Genomic DNA, 15647 nt, shown 5'->3' on the forward strand with positions numbered 1-15647 from the left:
CTGTAATGCTGGACAGTCAAATCAAAATGTTTTTCTGCATTATGTTTCCTGCATATCATTCTACAGCTTTTACTGGAAGGCTTCTTCTCTCCAGACCTGTGAACACCTTTGTTTTGGACATTCTAGAATTAAATGCAACTCCTCCCCAAAAAAAATGTTGTTTTGGGCTATCCACTATCTCCAACATTTAACAATTCATTCCTCCCCACTCAGTACCATTATACTTGGTAACTGAATCTTTCCATTTTTCACAAATAAAGAAATCCACACCTACCATTCCCCTTCCAAACATTTATGTTATACATTCTTTACCTTCACATATATTTTGACAATATTCTGAAAAATAACTTTTCAGTTCATACTCAGAAACTTAGTATTTCACAACTTTTTTAAATTAATTTTTTACTTGCAAATACAAAGTCTTTCCAAGGCTCGAAAAATGCCTGATCACACATGTAGAAATGTCAATAAATAAATAAAAGTGTTGAATGTTACTTCACAGAACATTTCATTCTCTCTTACATCTTGCACTACAAGTCCCGACAGTCCTGTAATGTTTTCATATGGAACAAACCATTTTACTGCTTGTCTCTTTTTTACTCATCCTCCCTGAAATGGTCTCTCAGTCACATCCCAGTTTTCTGCCACTGCTTTAGGCTACAACACCACTCCTGCCTATACTCTCCATATTACATCTCTCATACGTCTTGTGTCAACAAAGTCATCCCATTCACTGAAGCAGGTACTATTACTGCTTTACTTCCTGACATGTCTATCAGTTCCACCAACCACACTTTCCTGAGAGACCAACACATTTCTCAATCAATTCATCTCCAAGATCCTGCAACATCATCACTGGGATCTTCAATATGGGTAGAATTAATACCGTCTCAGTATCCATTCCTCCAGTCGCCACAACATTTACTTCATTATTTGTCATATCTACATTACTCTTGACTGGAATTTCTACAGTTTCTCTTTCTGTCTCCATGCACATGATTCTCTCTGCCATCTTGTCCCTCTCCCTGCAGTAACTGTCCTCTGGTGCCATCTGGAGGAAAAAAGTAGGATAAATTCCCAGATACCCTGCCCAAAGTTCCCTTAGTAGGAATACCACCTTGGGTCTTTCCTTAAAAGAGGCTACTGGCATTCTGGGACTAATCTAGTCAACAAAGTGTAAATAAATTAAACTTAAAATAAATCCTTAATTGCTATTTGTATTTCATCCATAAATATTGGCAAGTGAAATACTGGATAAGGTACTTGCAATGCATATGGTACAAGAAACTGAAGCCTGTAAATAAAAAAAACAGAAATAAAATAAAATACATATAAAAAGCACTTAAGTGAAATAAACTCTGTAAAGGGGCTAAGTGCAAGCCATATGGACTCAGCATGCACCCTTTTACACAATATAACAAAGAGGTCACACAGTCTTATGGTATGTTAGCAATGTTTACTAAGTAAGACTTCTCTTAAATGTGTATGTATTTCAAAAAGAGAAAGTACACTTGCTTAGAGGCCGGTATAATAACATTTGTTGAATAACAATATGAAAAGTTTTAGGGAATGAAAATATATTTCCCTGATATTTCAAAAAAGATTCAATGTTTTCTGCTGTAATAAAGAGGCTCCAACCTTACAATATATTTTTGCTGATGCTGTTTTACCAGCAATTAGCCCTCAATTCAACCTTGTGCTGACAGAACACACTCCAGGTTTTTGATATCGATGACTAGGTCTTCTCACATTTTGTTCAAACCTGTACATTTATGGCTTGTATTTTATAAATATGGGGGCCTATAATCATTTTTAAAGTCTGTTTTGCAGTCATCTGAGATGGTTTTCAATGACTAAACTAATCCTTGTCAGTTCTGGTACTGTATAGCAATGCCATCATTTAAGTTTGCACCTCATCTCAGCTTTTTATCTGTAAACAGCAACACAAGAAGTATATCAATTTCATTGTGTCTCTATAGAAGTTTGCGATATACTTAGCAGCTCTGTTAATGAAACCAAGATGTCTTAAAAGAGGCAAACTGAGTTTCCAACATCTCTAAAGTCTTATCAGACTTATCAACTGGGCTGGTAAGACATTCAGAGTGATTAGCACAGGGCATGAAAGGTAAGTATGTGTCTATGTTAACATCATTTATTCTTTAGAGCCGTTCACAAGAATTTAAGATAAAATCTATCTTACCAAATGGTAGGAGATCATTTAGACTGCATGTATATCCTTTCCCACCACACATATATTAAGATAAAGGTCACACACATTTTTGAGATAGAAAAAGACATTATTCTGTTGTTCCCCATGACCAAGCAACGTATATAGTTGAGAGGCTACAGTTAACATCCATCTCTCTTCCTTCTCCTCCCCCTATATAATCTGATATGATCTAGGAAAGATATCTGAACAAGTGATTCAGTTTGTAAAATTCTGTAGCTTCATGTTAGATCCATATCAATTTAAAAACAATACCAACCAATGGGTGAATTAAAGCACGCCACAGACAATCTTATCCAAGTATTATCACTGGACATTTTGCCTTTACATTTTTTTTAAGGATTTAGAAATAAGGATGAACACACCACTCACAGGACAGGATGCCAGACCCCTCCCCTCACCTGACCTTTCCTTAACATAAGAATGAAAATATGTGGGTCTCCTTTAGGAGGCTGAAACTAGTTGGCTTCATGTTTGCATAGGCAAGACAAGATCTTGTTGCATTCTGTCAAGAGTCCCCATTCCCGGGCACGCAAATTAAAATTTAAGTGCTTCCTTGGTAAAGTAGTGCACACAAGTGAGCCCTGCCTCCTAATGTGCATTCATTTAAACACTTTTCAGACCGCTGTTATTAGCAATTGTGAATGCTGATAATAAAACAAGAGTTAGGGTTGAACTTACATGCATTTCCTGATCCAGTGATGTAACCTTCAAGATGATTTCACCAATACTTCTTTCTAATTAACAAGCACTTGTGTCAGTGGGTTTGCTCAAACCTCAGGACCAAAAGGATGAAGCACTGAGGAAGAAAATGCTGAGAAGAGCGGGATGATTCTCAAGTCCAACCTTAATATCTTGACTGATGCGAGGAGGTACACTTAGTCATTTCAACAGAAACTGAAGAATGTTTACTGATGCAAACTCCTAGAATAGAACACACAAAACAATCCAGAAATTACAGAGGAAGCTGTATCCCATGGTAGCTAAACTAAGTAAGCCAAAACTGACTGACTACACACACAAAAAAACTTAACTGTACAAAAACAGCACCTATAAATGTTACTTGAACCACTGGATATTAATTGCTGTCAATAATCAAAAACAAAACAAAAATATATGGTCAATCTACTGCTATAATGTAAAGTGAACTCATGCAGCAGCTTAATTACACTCCTGACAGCTAAATATATCCTCACATTTGTTTGACTTTTCTGAAGGAAGAAAAAAATAGTTAAAGCAAATTATGTCAAAAGTAGAAACAGCAGTCAGTGTTCAGGGGAAAAAAAACTCTTTACACTGTTCATACTCAATACATCAATGTTTTTTCATCATTATTGTTATATTAAAATGCAATTATATATATATATATATATATATATATATATATATATATATATATACACACACACACACACACACACATTTTATATATATATATATATATATATATATATATTATATATATATATGGGTCTGCTTTGACCCATTGAATTTACACTTCAGTGAAACTAAGTTTCGCAAGTACAGTTCACCGAGGTTGCTGTTGGAGAATGTGGTATAGTGGGGATAAAGGAATTTTCCCTTATCCCCACTGTAGTACGATCTCGGAGTTGGTATATATTAGTAGTTGGGGTGTGGGGGGTGCAGTGGGCTTGCCGACCCCCCCCCCCACATAATTTAGTGTATTTTTTTTTTTTATTCTTCGGTGAACTGTTTCACGAAAGTGCATTTCCAGAGAAATGAACTTTCACAAAGCCAGACTAGCGAAACTTAGTTTCACTGAAGTGTAAATTCGATGGGTCAAAGTAGACCCATATATTAATTTCACAAACACCTACCCATGTCTCTACACAGAGATGTGAAACTAAAAATAAGGGAAAAAGATACAGCATACAAGAGAAGGAAAAAAGGCACAGGGAAGTGGAGCAGACACAGTACAAGAACAGCAGTAGTACACTAAAGATGGTGAGAGCAGCAAACACACAAAATGAAAGGCAGTTTGCAGATGGGATCAGAAGGAGAGGTAAAGGCTTTTAGGTATAATAGCAGAAAGCAAGGAAGAGACAGATCTGGTCGAGCTGAGCAAAGACAAGAGGACGGTAAGAGGCAGCAGACTAGAGACTACTTTACAAGGAGGGTTGTGTACCTGCAACTGACTACTGACATAGGGGAATCTGAAGAAATCCAAAAAAAATCAATTAAAAATGCATAGAAGTACAGAAAAAGATGGAGGAATATACTGAGTGTGATGTTAAAGAAAAACTGCATATATGTATGTGTATATGTGAGCAAATAATACAGACAGTAGAAAAAGTGATTTTAAAGATCCAGAAGGACTCAAGAAAGTGCGGGAGAGTTCCCTCTCATCTTTTCCACTACTTAAGATACTTGCGCAAAATCCGAAAACACAGGACAGGGATAGGCCTACCTGGCAGGCCTGTCTGAATTTATGAAATTCTCTTCACTTTTAGTAACTCATGAAATTTGCAACCAGCTTTATTTTACAAGTTTATGTACTAGCTGTTGAACAGCCTTGACAGAGAAGTAAGATTTGCAGGAGGATTAACGATTATCTACAGGGTTACTTGCAGCTGGAAGTGGGCAGTTTGGAAGAGCAGGCTCATAAGACTGCAAAATAAATGACGTGCACAAAAGGCTTTCTATAGTCATTCCACCATTCTGAGTACATTATTCCTCTCCTTATACTGCATGCTGTGCCACACAGATGCTTAGTTCCCACTTCTTAGCCAGCTAAAGGCTTTTTGTTTGATTAAAATCCTGTATGTTCTTAAGGAGTGGGGTACTTAACTCATTAAAGCCGACTGCTGTCTCCAGGTGCTTCTGCAGTTACATACTACTGATGCCTCTAGGCATCAAATACTGCTTGTTCACGCTTGGGTTAATAATTTCAAAACCATGCTACATACGAACTATTGAAAGATTTCATCTTAAAGCTTACACAGTTGCAAATACAATTGTACTGATATCTGACCTCTGTTTACTGCAGGTAAAGAGATTATTATTATTCATATATTTATTCAGATTGTCATTAGTTTCATGTTTTTTCCAAATATCTCAACAACCAAATAGCACAGACACAACTGCTTTGCCTGATATGAAAGCTCTCAACTGGATTAACTATTTGTTGAAGATGGTATTTGTATAACCTGAGTGCTTGCTGAGATATTGTAAGCTGTTTACAAAATATTAAAAACTAAACAGTTACTGGGTTCACTATGACATAAAATCCTGTTTTAAGACCTAGAACCTAATGAATACTGCCACTAAAAATGGTTTGTGTTGAAAGGTTTGAAATTCACATTTTTAGTAGCTTCTGTGGCTCCAGAACTAGGAACATTTGTTTGAAAGATGAGGTCATAATTTTATTCTATAAAAAAGCTTCGGCTCTGCCCACTGGAAGTTACAGTGCAAACTTCCAGAGTTCCACTGGAGGAAATGGGTTAATAATGTATATGATGTCTACATACAGGGCGCTATACATAGAGAAAACAAATATTTGTTATGAGTTTCACTCCTTTCCTTACAGTAAGATGGCATGTTTCAGTGGCCGAACCATTTTGTTTGGATTTCAAGAAAAGAAAATGTGTGTGAAAAACCTTCATTCTGTTGGCATGCTAATACATTTGAGTAGTTACTCAGCAGACTTAGGTTAGTAAACATGATACAATTTGAACAGAACAGCTATGAGGATAGGATGACAGCAAAAACTATAAAGTGCCAGCAGAAAAAATAGGTCACTTCAATCAGCATGACAACTTGACTGACATTTGTCAACAAAGTCACCAATGTCTTTGACATTATACTAATGCACAACAGTAAAATGTCATTGCTGATTAAAGCAGAACTGTTTTAGTTGGTCACTTTATCTTGCTGGCAGATCATACAGATGCTTTATTAATTTGCATGACACCCTGTGTTGATGCTGAATGTGCAAGGGCAACAAAAAAGGCACTTGGCATTTCTTTATTTTCAGCTTTTAATAAACAAAATATCAGACTGACGAGATATTCACATACTTTGCGTTTTTTGTATGTCAATATGGAGTTATACACAAATAAATTACAAGCAATAACTCAAAATGGCTATATTTTAACACCTTCACTACTGTCACCTATCAATTATGTCAGTTCACTATATTTTAATCCAGATGAAATTTACTGTTGAACAGCAGTACCATTCAGTGAGAATGGTAATGCTGTACATAGATTAGAGGGACTGCTGGAGTTGCAGCCCGATTGCCAAAGGCACAGATAAGAGCATAAAGCATTATAAATGCAGCCCAGTAGTATACCAAGGTCAGAAGTGTGGAGAGCGGCAAACGTGCTAAGCACTTTGTAAACCTGATATGATGTCATCTCTCTGAATGTGTATATGCTGGCTTTATGACTTTTTTCCTTGTCATTCTTTTCTCTGAATAATGTCACACTGGCAGTATAAAGGCACAGCAGCAGCCTGACATTGTGCACGACATTCCAAATGCATTTATTTTTATTTATAGAATGTTTACAACAGATTAGGGGTTCACAAAATATTACTCTCTGCATTACATGCATTAAATATGACTAGGAATAATTTGGTACCGAGTCTCCACGGATACTTTACATGGCATCCTGCTCATAGTAAGCCTAAGAGCTGGTTTTGTCTACAGGTCTGTTTTTCTTATTACTTACATTCTTCCCCTTCTATTACAGCACATGGATTATATTCCACTATTAAAACAGCTATGTATTATTAGAATGTTTTATTTGTTCTACCTAAATAAAAAAGGTGGGGTGGGTGACTCCAGAGCCAAATGGTGGGATTAGGTCCGTTTATAAACTCACGTGTAGCATGAGTATTACATTGGGGAGGGTTAAGGTACCATGAAATTTATTCACATCACAGGAGACAGTTATGCTTTGAAATTTGACTGATAATATACTATATATGGATTATCCTTTGATAAAAGATCACATAAATGAATAAAATCTAGAGTTATATCATGGTAAACCTTAATGCTATGCCTTGGCACCTAAATGACATCCAGAATACACACAAAAATAAACTACTGTGTCATTTATTCTGTAACTCTTCAGTAATAATTCAATGCATTCAAAAGACTAATTTAAGTAATTAACAAGAGGATATTTGGTAATAACACTTGGATTAGTAAATTAATGGAAACTGAAAGGAGGGTGGTGAGACTACAGATAAAAATTCAACACTTCTGAACAGTCTGAAGTGGAGGATGAGGGTCAGTCTTCATATTGGAATTTTTTTATTCTGAATATTTTCACTTTCAACTGCATCTGCTCTAGTCTGTGTACTAACTTACTTACTTGGTTAACCAGATTGGTGGCTCCATTTTTAAGCACAACCCAGGCCAGTGTGGCATTTACAAATTTCAACATAGGATTATATTTATTAGAGGTAACATAATGACAGAGTATACTAGTACAAATACATATGAAAATGATAAATAAAGGCTGGGGGGTTGACTATCAATCAAAAAATGGTTTTGTGAAGTATGCAAAAACAGTTTATATTTACTTTTGTATACTTTGCAAATGGCTATGAATACCCTCCTGGTTTTTGTTTACTTTGTTTTACATTTTATGTGTTGTTTAAACATCGACTGGATTTTAACTCATATGAATTTTCATTAATACTAAGGATGCTAAATTGGAATGTTAAAGTGGAAATGGAATCAGTGTTATGCCTGTAGTAATAAATGTAATAACAAGATGACACAGAAAAGTATCAACTGGTATCTTAAGCTTACCCCTTAACATCCACTGGGCTATGAAACTAGTAAGATTTGTTAAGAACTAATTTTGGGAGAACACAGGCTAAATACATTCTTTTAGATGGCAAATACAGCCATTCTCAGGGTTATTCTGAAAAATTAGTTCAATGACTATAGAAAAAATATCTGCACCCCCCCTAAAAAAAAAAACAGATTAAATTATGTCACAAATTCTTTCAGGTCACCCTCTTCACCTTAATGATGGAAACTTAAGTGCACGTGAATCTAACATTACAGTAGTTTCCTTGCAAAATCCTACCAAACATTTTAAGACTGCTAAATATCAAACAGGATTGCCTCTTTTTTTTTTCCACAACAGAACATGTATTGTGGAAGATCTATAAAAATTTGGATACAGATGAGGATGAAACATTGATATCTACCTTGAAAATAATTTGAGTCCATTCATATTCCAACAGCATGCCGACTTAATTGATCTCCTAGTTTCAAAATACTCCTTGCAATCTCAAAAGCAAAAATCAAACAAAGCCTCAGAAAGAGATGGCTTTTTAGGATTTTCTCTCTCACTCATTTTAACCGCTTCCTTTTCTGAATTATATGTATAACAGGACTTCAGATTTATATGAAAACCAATCCAAAACGATTTTCATCCATTAACTGAGTAAAGGCTAGAATTCAATAAGAAACTACTTCAGGGTTTCACTTGGCAATATTACTAACAAAGGCATGCTCACTAGTTTTAGAAATATTTTAAATAATGCTAATACACCAATTTCCCCACACCAACCAGGATTTATGTCTGGAAGATAAACACAGGACAATACCCTGAATTTCAGCAAACATGATTCTCATCCTTCTAAAAGTAGCAGAGAAGGGGTACACACCAAGTACATGTGGTTCTTCTAAAGCTCTGGGAGGGTTCACACTCATTTTTTTTACAGAAGCATTGTTTATACACACACACACACACACACATATATATATATATATATATATATATATATATACACATGTGTACATATACGTTTACTATACTTTGAACTGGGCTGGACTGAAAATCAAATGCTTGAAAGAATTTGGCTGGAAACCCATCTTACTGAAAACTAATCGACTGAAAACCCATCTGAATGAAAACCATTTCAACCATATCACTGAATCACATAATCACTGAAAATATTCAAGATAAGAAAAAACACCACACACACAGTGAATAAATGTTTTGGACCAATGCTGATTCACTGTGTATGGTGTTTCTTTTCTCAAGTGATTGTGTGGCCGTGGAGTTAGCATATATATATATGGGGGGGGGGCTTGCCCCCTGCACTAAAACAGTATTTTATGTTGCATTTTATTATGTTGAATATTTCAGTGGCTTGTGATTCAGTGAAATAGGTGTCGGTCAAATGTGTTTTCAGTTTTTAACTTATCAGTCAAATTCTTTCAAACATTTGATTTTCAGTCAAGTACAGTTCAATCAAATGATATTTATATATACACACACGCATGCATTTTCTAGAGCAACACCTGCCCTTCTTGCAGAAAATGAATTACTGTAAAGTCTATTATTTCCCACTTTTTCAATTCCCACTTCAAAGCTTATCGCTCTGTGTGTGCAGTTAGCATCTAGTAATTTTAAATATCTGGGCTGAAGTATGCTAATGACTCCATTACCTTTTTCTAACAAAACCTTAATATGCTACTTGAAAAGAAAAGACAATACCTGTAAAGATGGGAAAAGTTAAGTTTCAGTATACTTATCAAATGTTTAATCACTTTACTAACCAATATTTTTGTGTTGATACTCAACAACATTTAAGAAACTGAATACAATTATTGACATATGACATCAAAAAAAATCATCTGGTGAAATTCATGGTTTGATTAAACCAAAAAATTGTTGGAAGCCTTAAAATTCCACCTTTTTAGAAATAGCAATTTCACAATTCAACCCCCTTTTTTTTTAATAGGATAACTTCCCTCTGGGTAGAAGTTCTTTTATATATATTCCAAGCCAGGACCGAGCTTAAGCTACAATATATACCGATTTCAAGAAGCTAAACATGCCACATATTCCAAAGTGTGTAACTAAACTAATACCACACAATGGGTAAATAAAGATAACAGGAGAGAGAACTCCATCTAATGCAACTGATCATGGGCATCCCAAAGCTTTCGATAAGCTGGGGTACCTTCTGTACCTGCCCTATTCTCAAATTTTGCGGATTTACTATTTTCAGACATAACTATGGCACAGCCTCTGAACTTGGCTAAAGACCTACTTAAACATTTTACCCTTCTCAAAATATCCAGTGCAAATTATTAAACAACTCAGTCCTGAACGTTTACTGTAGTTCTTCATAACCAAACTAAGTTACCAAATCTACAAAAAAACTTTAACATTAAGTTACAGCCTATTTTGATACTATTCAAAATGCCTCTCTCCCTCCCTCTCTTTTTTGTTTTGATTATCCAATTTCCCCATCTTCAAATTATTTACAGATAATCAGCTATTCATTATTTGCAATTTGTTAAATATTATACCCAGTTTATAAATAATCAAAATGCTTATTGTGCTCTAGCAAAATTAGCTTATTTGGTATTCTACATACTGCTTGAGGTCAATTATGAAAAGAGGAAAAGGTCGATTTGAAATATATTCTATGGAGTTATAGAAGTGTTCCACATTTAAATAATACCAAAGCCACATGTGAGACACACATCACGGTTAATCTCTGTTTTAATTCTTTTAGTGAAACACTACATCAGATATCACTAGATCAATGGAGAGACAACTGTGTTCATGAACAGCCACTGAACCTAAAAAGGATGGTCATAGTTACTCCAAAAATTTTCCCGATTATGCTGCGACATGGAAACCGTCAGTGGAGTTCTTTGCCTAAAAGAACACAGCCTACACTTCTACTAATAAAACAAAAATAATTAAGTGTGTTTTTCTGATAACATATATGCACTTAGACCAGTAAGGTACATTTTAGTTTTTCGTGTGTGTGTGTGTGTGTGTGTGTGTGTGTGTGTGTGTGTGTGTGTGTGTGTGTGTGTGTAACCGTATGTTTTAAATTATGTTCTATGGTGTACTTCACATACACCTGCTTTACTTTCTGATTACTCAAAATAAAACAATTAAGAAGACTAACACAAAATGATTTTTTTCTTCTTTTACCATTCTGGCACAACTATTTAGGAAAGTATTTTAGAGGTAGTCCTCTCTGATTACTGTATGCAGTAATCCATTTTTGGCATACTAAATCTAACTTAAGATAGTAAATGGCTTACAAAAGGAAAGTTACTGTTAAAATCTGAGCAGATGGATTTAAAAGAGAAAATAGAAATTAAGTGGTAAATGAAATATTATGTTAACAGAACACAATCCATTGAAGGAGAGAACATGAAACTAGATTTTAAACAGTTGTACTGATGTCATTCTTTACATTTTACTACTTGTTCTGCAGTTTCATTTGTGTTTTGAAACCTTCATTTTCTCACAGTTGACAGTTTACACGAAGCTTTAATTAGTTCTGCACATATACAGTAAATGATGTTGACATCCAGAATTTCATCCTATGAAAATTAAACATTTTCTTTGGGCATGCTGAGTTTACTAGGCTAAGATATGTAAGAACTGCCATGCAATACTTCTTTTTAATGTGCAGATTTGCAGAAGGTAAAACATCCGTCAAAATTTACACAAGAACAGTTAAGCAAAATTAATTGCCTTACTATAATCTCTAAGCTCCTTGTATGTTTATGCATTAAAACAGTCATGTGATACAAATAACAGTGCTGCACTGTAACTCACGACAGTGTTAAAATCTATTTTATGAGCAAAATGCCATACGGGTTTAGGACAAGAACCAAAGTGCACAAAGTGATAAGTACATCTCTCTCTGGTGGTAGAAAAGAAATTGATTGTATTGTCTGACAGAACTTGTTTAGGTTTTTCAGAAAACAAAGTCTCTGCCATCATGATCCATTATCTGCTGTGTTTAAACCAGTCCTATCAGATAATGGAAGCAAAGTATTGACAACGGTCATTACACTGCATTCAAGTGAAAAATAACTAGGGTGTACAAAGTTCATAAGTGACCACCAATTGTACTGGTGCACAAAGAGAACTGGAATCCAACAAAGCTGACACAAAGCAAGGTGATGCACAAATGCACCAAGAGTTGGAGTAGCAACAGCTCCTAGGTGTCAGATATGCTCACAAACAGATGGAACGGACCCTTGAACTTCAGTGTCTGGGAGATGCTGTAACACTCAGATATAAATCAGGTTTTATTTGAAAGTACTTTCTACGACAGTAACACATTTTCACAACTGGAAACTTTACAACACAATCAACAAAAGGCATGTATTAGGTCTTTATGTTATGAGCAAAGATTTTTTTCTGCAACAATTGGTTTTACGTTTTGACAACCCACTACATGTACAGCTCTCATTAGTGGGATACCACAAACAGTCTAATACCTTCTACTGCTCTTTAATGTTCAGTTAATACTACAAACAGCTTAGCTCTCTCTACTAGTCCAGTAAGTGACGTCTGTTCCCAAACCAAGTGTTGCAAATGAAAGCAGATCCACTGCCTTGGCTTTTGTTATTAAGCAGGAATAGCAGACATGATGTACTTGTGAGTTGCATCTAATTTCAAGTAAAAGATAATATTTCTGCAATGTCTGTCAATGCAAAGAAAATATACAAGGCAATAAAAAAACTGCTACTTTATGGCAGGAAATAAGTTATTTCAAATATGCAAGTTCCCTTCTCTATCTAGTAATTACTCAAATTTCAGAGCAAGGTTCAAAATACAACACATTGATTACTTAACTGAGTTTTTTTCACTTGCAATGGTGTGGTAAAAAAGGAAGAGTTTCTCCTGTTCGATTCTCGGCTGGAGTGCCTTCTGTGTGGAGTCTGCATGTCCTCCCCGCGGTCGAGTGGCCTCCAAAAGACATGTGTAAATGGGCGTGCCTTCGCTGAAGGTTAGGCATCAGGCTGGCAACTCGGCACAATAAAAAAAAATCTACTGCCAATCATTAGCGGACCAGAGTTCCGCTGTGGCGACCCCTAACCGGGAAAAGCCGAAAAGAGAAACAATGGTGTGGTAAAAAAACAAACCTATGCCTGTTCTGAGCAACCTAGAACAATACACACACACACATATACACACAACACACACACACACAGATAAAAGCACAGCTGTGTTTACAATACCACTGTCAAGCTCTGTGTATGGAAAATTTTCACATTATTGTTCAACGTTATGTTAATAAAATAGAACTATTAAAAATCAATCATTTTAAAAAATAGTTACAAGATAAATAAAGAAGTGATATACTTTTTTAAATATTCTAATTATACTGGAATTAATTTGGTGGCAAGTTATCCCACACAATCTTAATGCTCAAGGATAAGAAAAACAGGTTGATCTGCTGGTTGCCAAAACAAAAAACAATTACTAGAAAATGGAAATCAAAGTCTTCACCAACTGTATTTGACTGTATTTGGGATACTGAATATTATAAAAGAGATAAAAGGACTAGAAGACAGATTTTTAGAAAAGGGAAGGAGAAAATTACATAGAAGTAAATGGAAATTGTGGCAACAATACATGCATAATAATGTTCAGGAGGAGTGAGGTTTAAGGAAGGCACTAATTCAGCAATTTTTTGTTATGTTGGTCTAATGACAGTAGCAAAGAAAATATATGTGATGCATATTGCATTTGAATGGAAAAATGTTAAAATGCTTTGTCTTCTTTTCTGTTAATGTACATATGCCTATGTCTTAATCTAATAAAAGTGTTTAAAAAAAGGAAAAGAAGTTGAAAGTAGTTAGCAGGAAAAATGCAAGTAGCACTGCTACAACACTGTGCACGTCTGGTTATGTGCATCAGAAAGCAAAGGCTTGTACACTTTTTTTTTTGGGGGGGGGTCACAATCAATATTGTGAAGTGAAACTCAAATGATGTATGTGTGTGTCCCCAACAACTGAAGTAATCTTCAGCTGGGGCGATTCTGAACCATAAAAGAGAATGATGACATTTAACTTGAAGGGAATACATCAAATGTTTTTCCCTTAAAAACCCTAGCTCTATACATTAATTCCAGGCAGAACACAAACATAACAGCCTGACTACCCCTGACAACATACCTGTTATTCTTTCCTTCCAACAGTAGCATATTGTTAAGTCATGCACAAAGAAATGATAAAAGAGACTTTTTGTTGTGTCTTTCGGCTTTTCCCGGTTAGGGGTCACCACAGCGGAACTCCAGTCCACTAATGACTGGCAGTTGATTTTTACGTGCTGAGTTGCCAGCCCTAATGCACAACGTTCAACAAAGGTACGCCCTTTCATGCATGTCTCCACGCAGAAGACACTCTAGCTGAGAGTCGAACCGTACAGCGTCTTACTGTGAGGAGACAGCGCTACAGAGACTAAAACAAGCAAATCACAGTCAAAGCAGGATAAAGCTACGAATGCATCTTTATTATGAAATACAAGACAGCATATACAAGAGACAGGCCTCACATAAATACACTTGTGATAAAAGGCATTAAGATAACTGTATCTATACTTAGCTACATAAGTAGCCTCATGTAGTGCTCACCATACATACATAATTGTATCATAAAACAATGACAATAAGAAACAATTCTGACAAAGCAAAGACATACACATTTTTGCCATGGTATCCCATATGTAAATAGACAGCATACATACGGAGCACAGATTATGGCTTATGTCTATGGAGGTAAATACACAACTATTCAGGAACATACCACCACAAACATCTCTTTGACTTCAGAGCCAACAATGCAACATGTTGACAGGAGAGCAACAAGTATCAGAAAACGTAGACATGGAAACTTCCAGAAATTGAAGGAAAATTCTGAGATACAGGGGTATAGGCTGACCCAGACCAGAAAGTATGCTTGGAGGTCTCATCAGCCTATACATCTTCAACCCCGAATGCTCCTTTCAATATGGCAGCAGTTTTCATGTTGGGATTTTTTAAGCTACACTGTTGAAGTGTTGCATCATCAATAACAGTCACTCAACAGTGTGTGGTCAACGACATGCTAGTCAAACTTTGTCCTGGTAAACAATGCCAGTACCTAGTGTGTGGTGTGTGCAAATATATAAATACATGCAGACAATCAAATGTGTGTGTGTGTGTGTGTGTGTGTGTGTGTGTGTGTGTGTGTGTGTGTGTGTGTGTGTGTGTGTATATATATATATATATATATATATATATATATATATATATGTATGTATACACACACATGCATGCACATAAAAACTGCCTCAACAAACATTGAATACTCCAAAGAGTGAATATTAACAGTGTAATATTTTTAGAGTAAAAAAATAAAACAACACACAGTTTTTTGTAGGTGTTAGCCCCCTTGCAAATTATATATACCAACTCAGAGATCGCAAAACAGCATGGAAAGGGTAAATTCCAAGAACCTGCTGTACAGTGATGTTACAGGCAAAACAGCCAACAGGCTGAAAATCAAGGAACAATCAGTGTTCACTCATATACTGCAATAGCATACATAACATGTACATAAACAAACACACATATGTATATGTACATGTACACACACGCACTCTGAGTAAAATATATA

The 15647-nt window shown here is 35.6% G+C and overlaps 1 long non-coding RNA gene across 1 annotated transcript in view; it reads right to left on the minus strand.

The window, feature by feature from the left end:
• LOC122806790 overlaps positions 1 to 15647 on the minus strand; it is a 1681281-nt gene that overhangs the window by 606380 nt on the left and 1059254 nt on the right. Inside the window, exon 4 of the long non-coding RNA XR_006365555.1 lies at positions 2909 to 3151. This is a non-coding gene — a long non-coding RNA (uncharacterized LOC122806790). The remainder of the gene's footprint in view (positions 1 to 2908; positions 3152 to 15647) is intronic.

This window comes from Protopterus annectens, chromosome 7.part0 (assembly GCF_019279795.1).
Source record: "Protopterus annectens isolate FY-2018-M chromosome 7.part0, PAN1.0, whole genome shotgun sequence".
Taxonomy (NCBI): Eukaryota; Metazoa; Chordata; order Ceratodontiformes; family Protopteridae; genus Protopterus; species Protopterus annectens.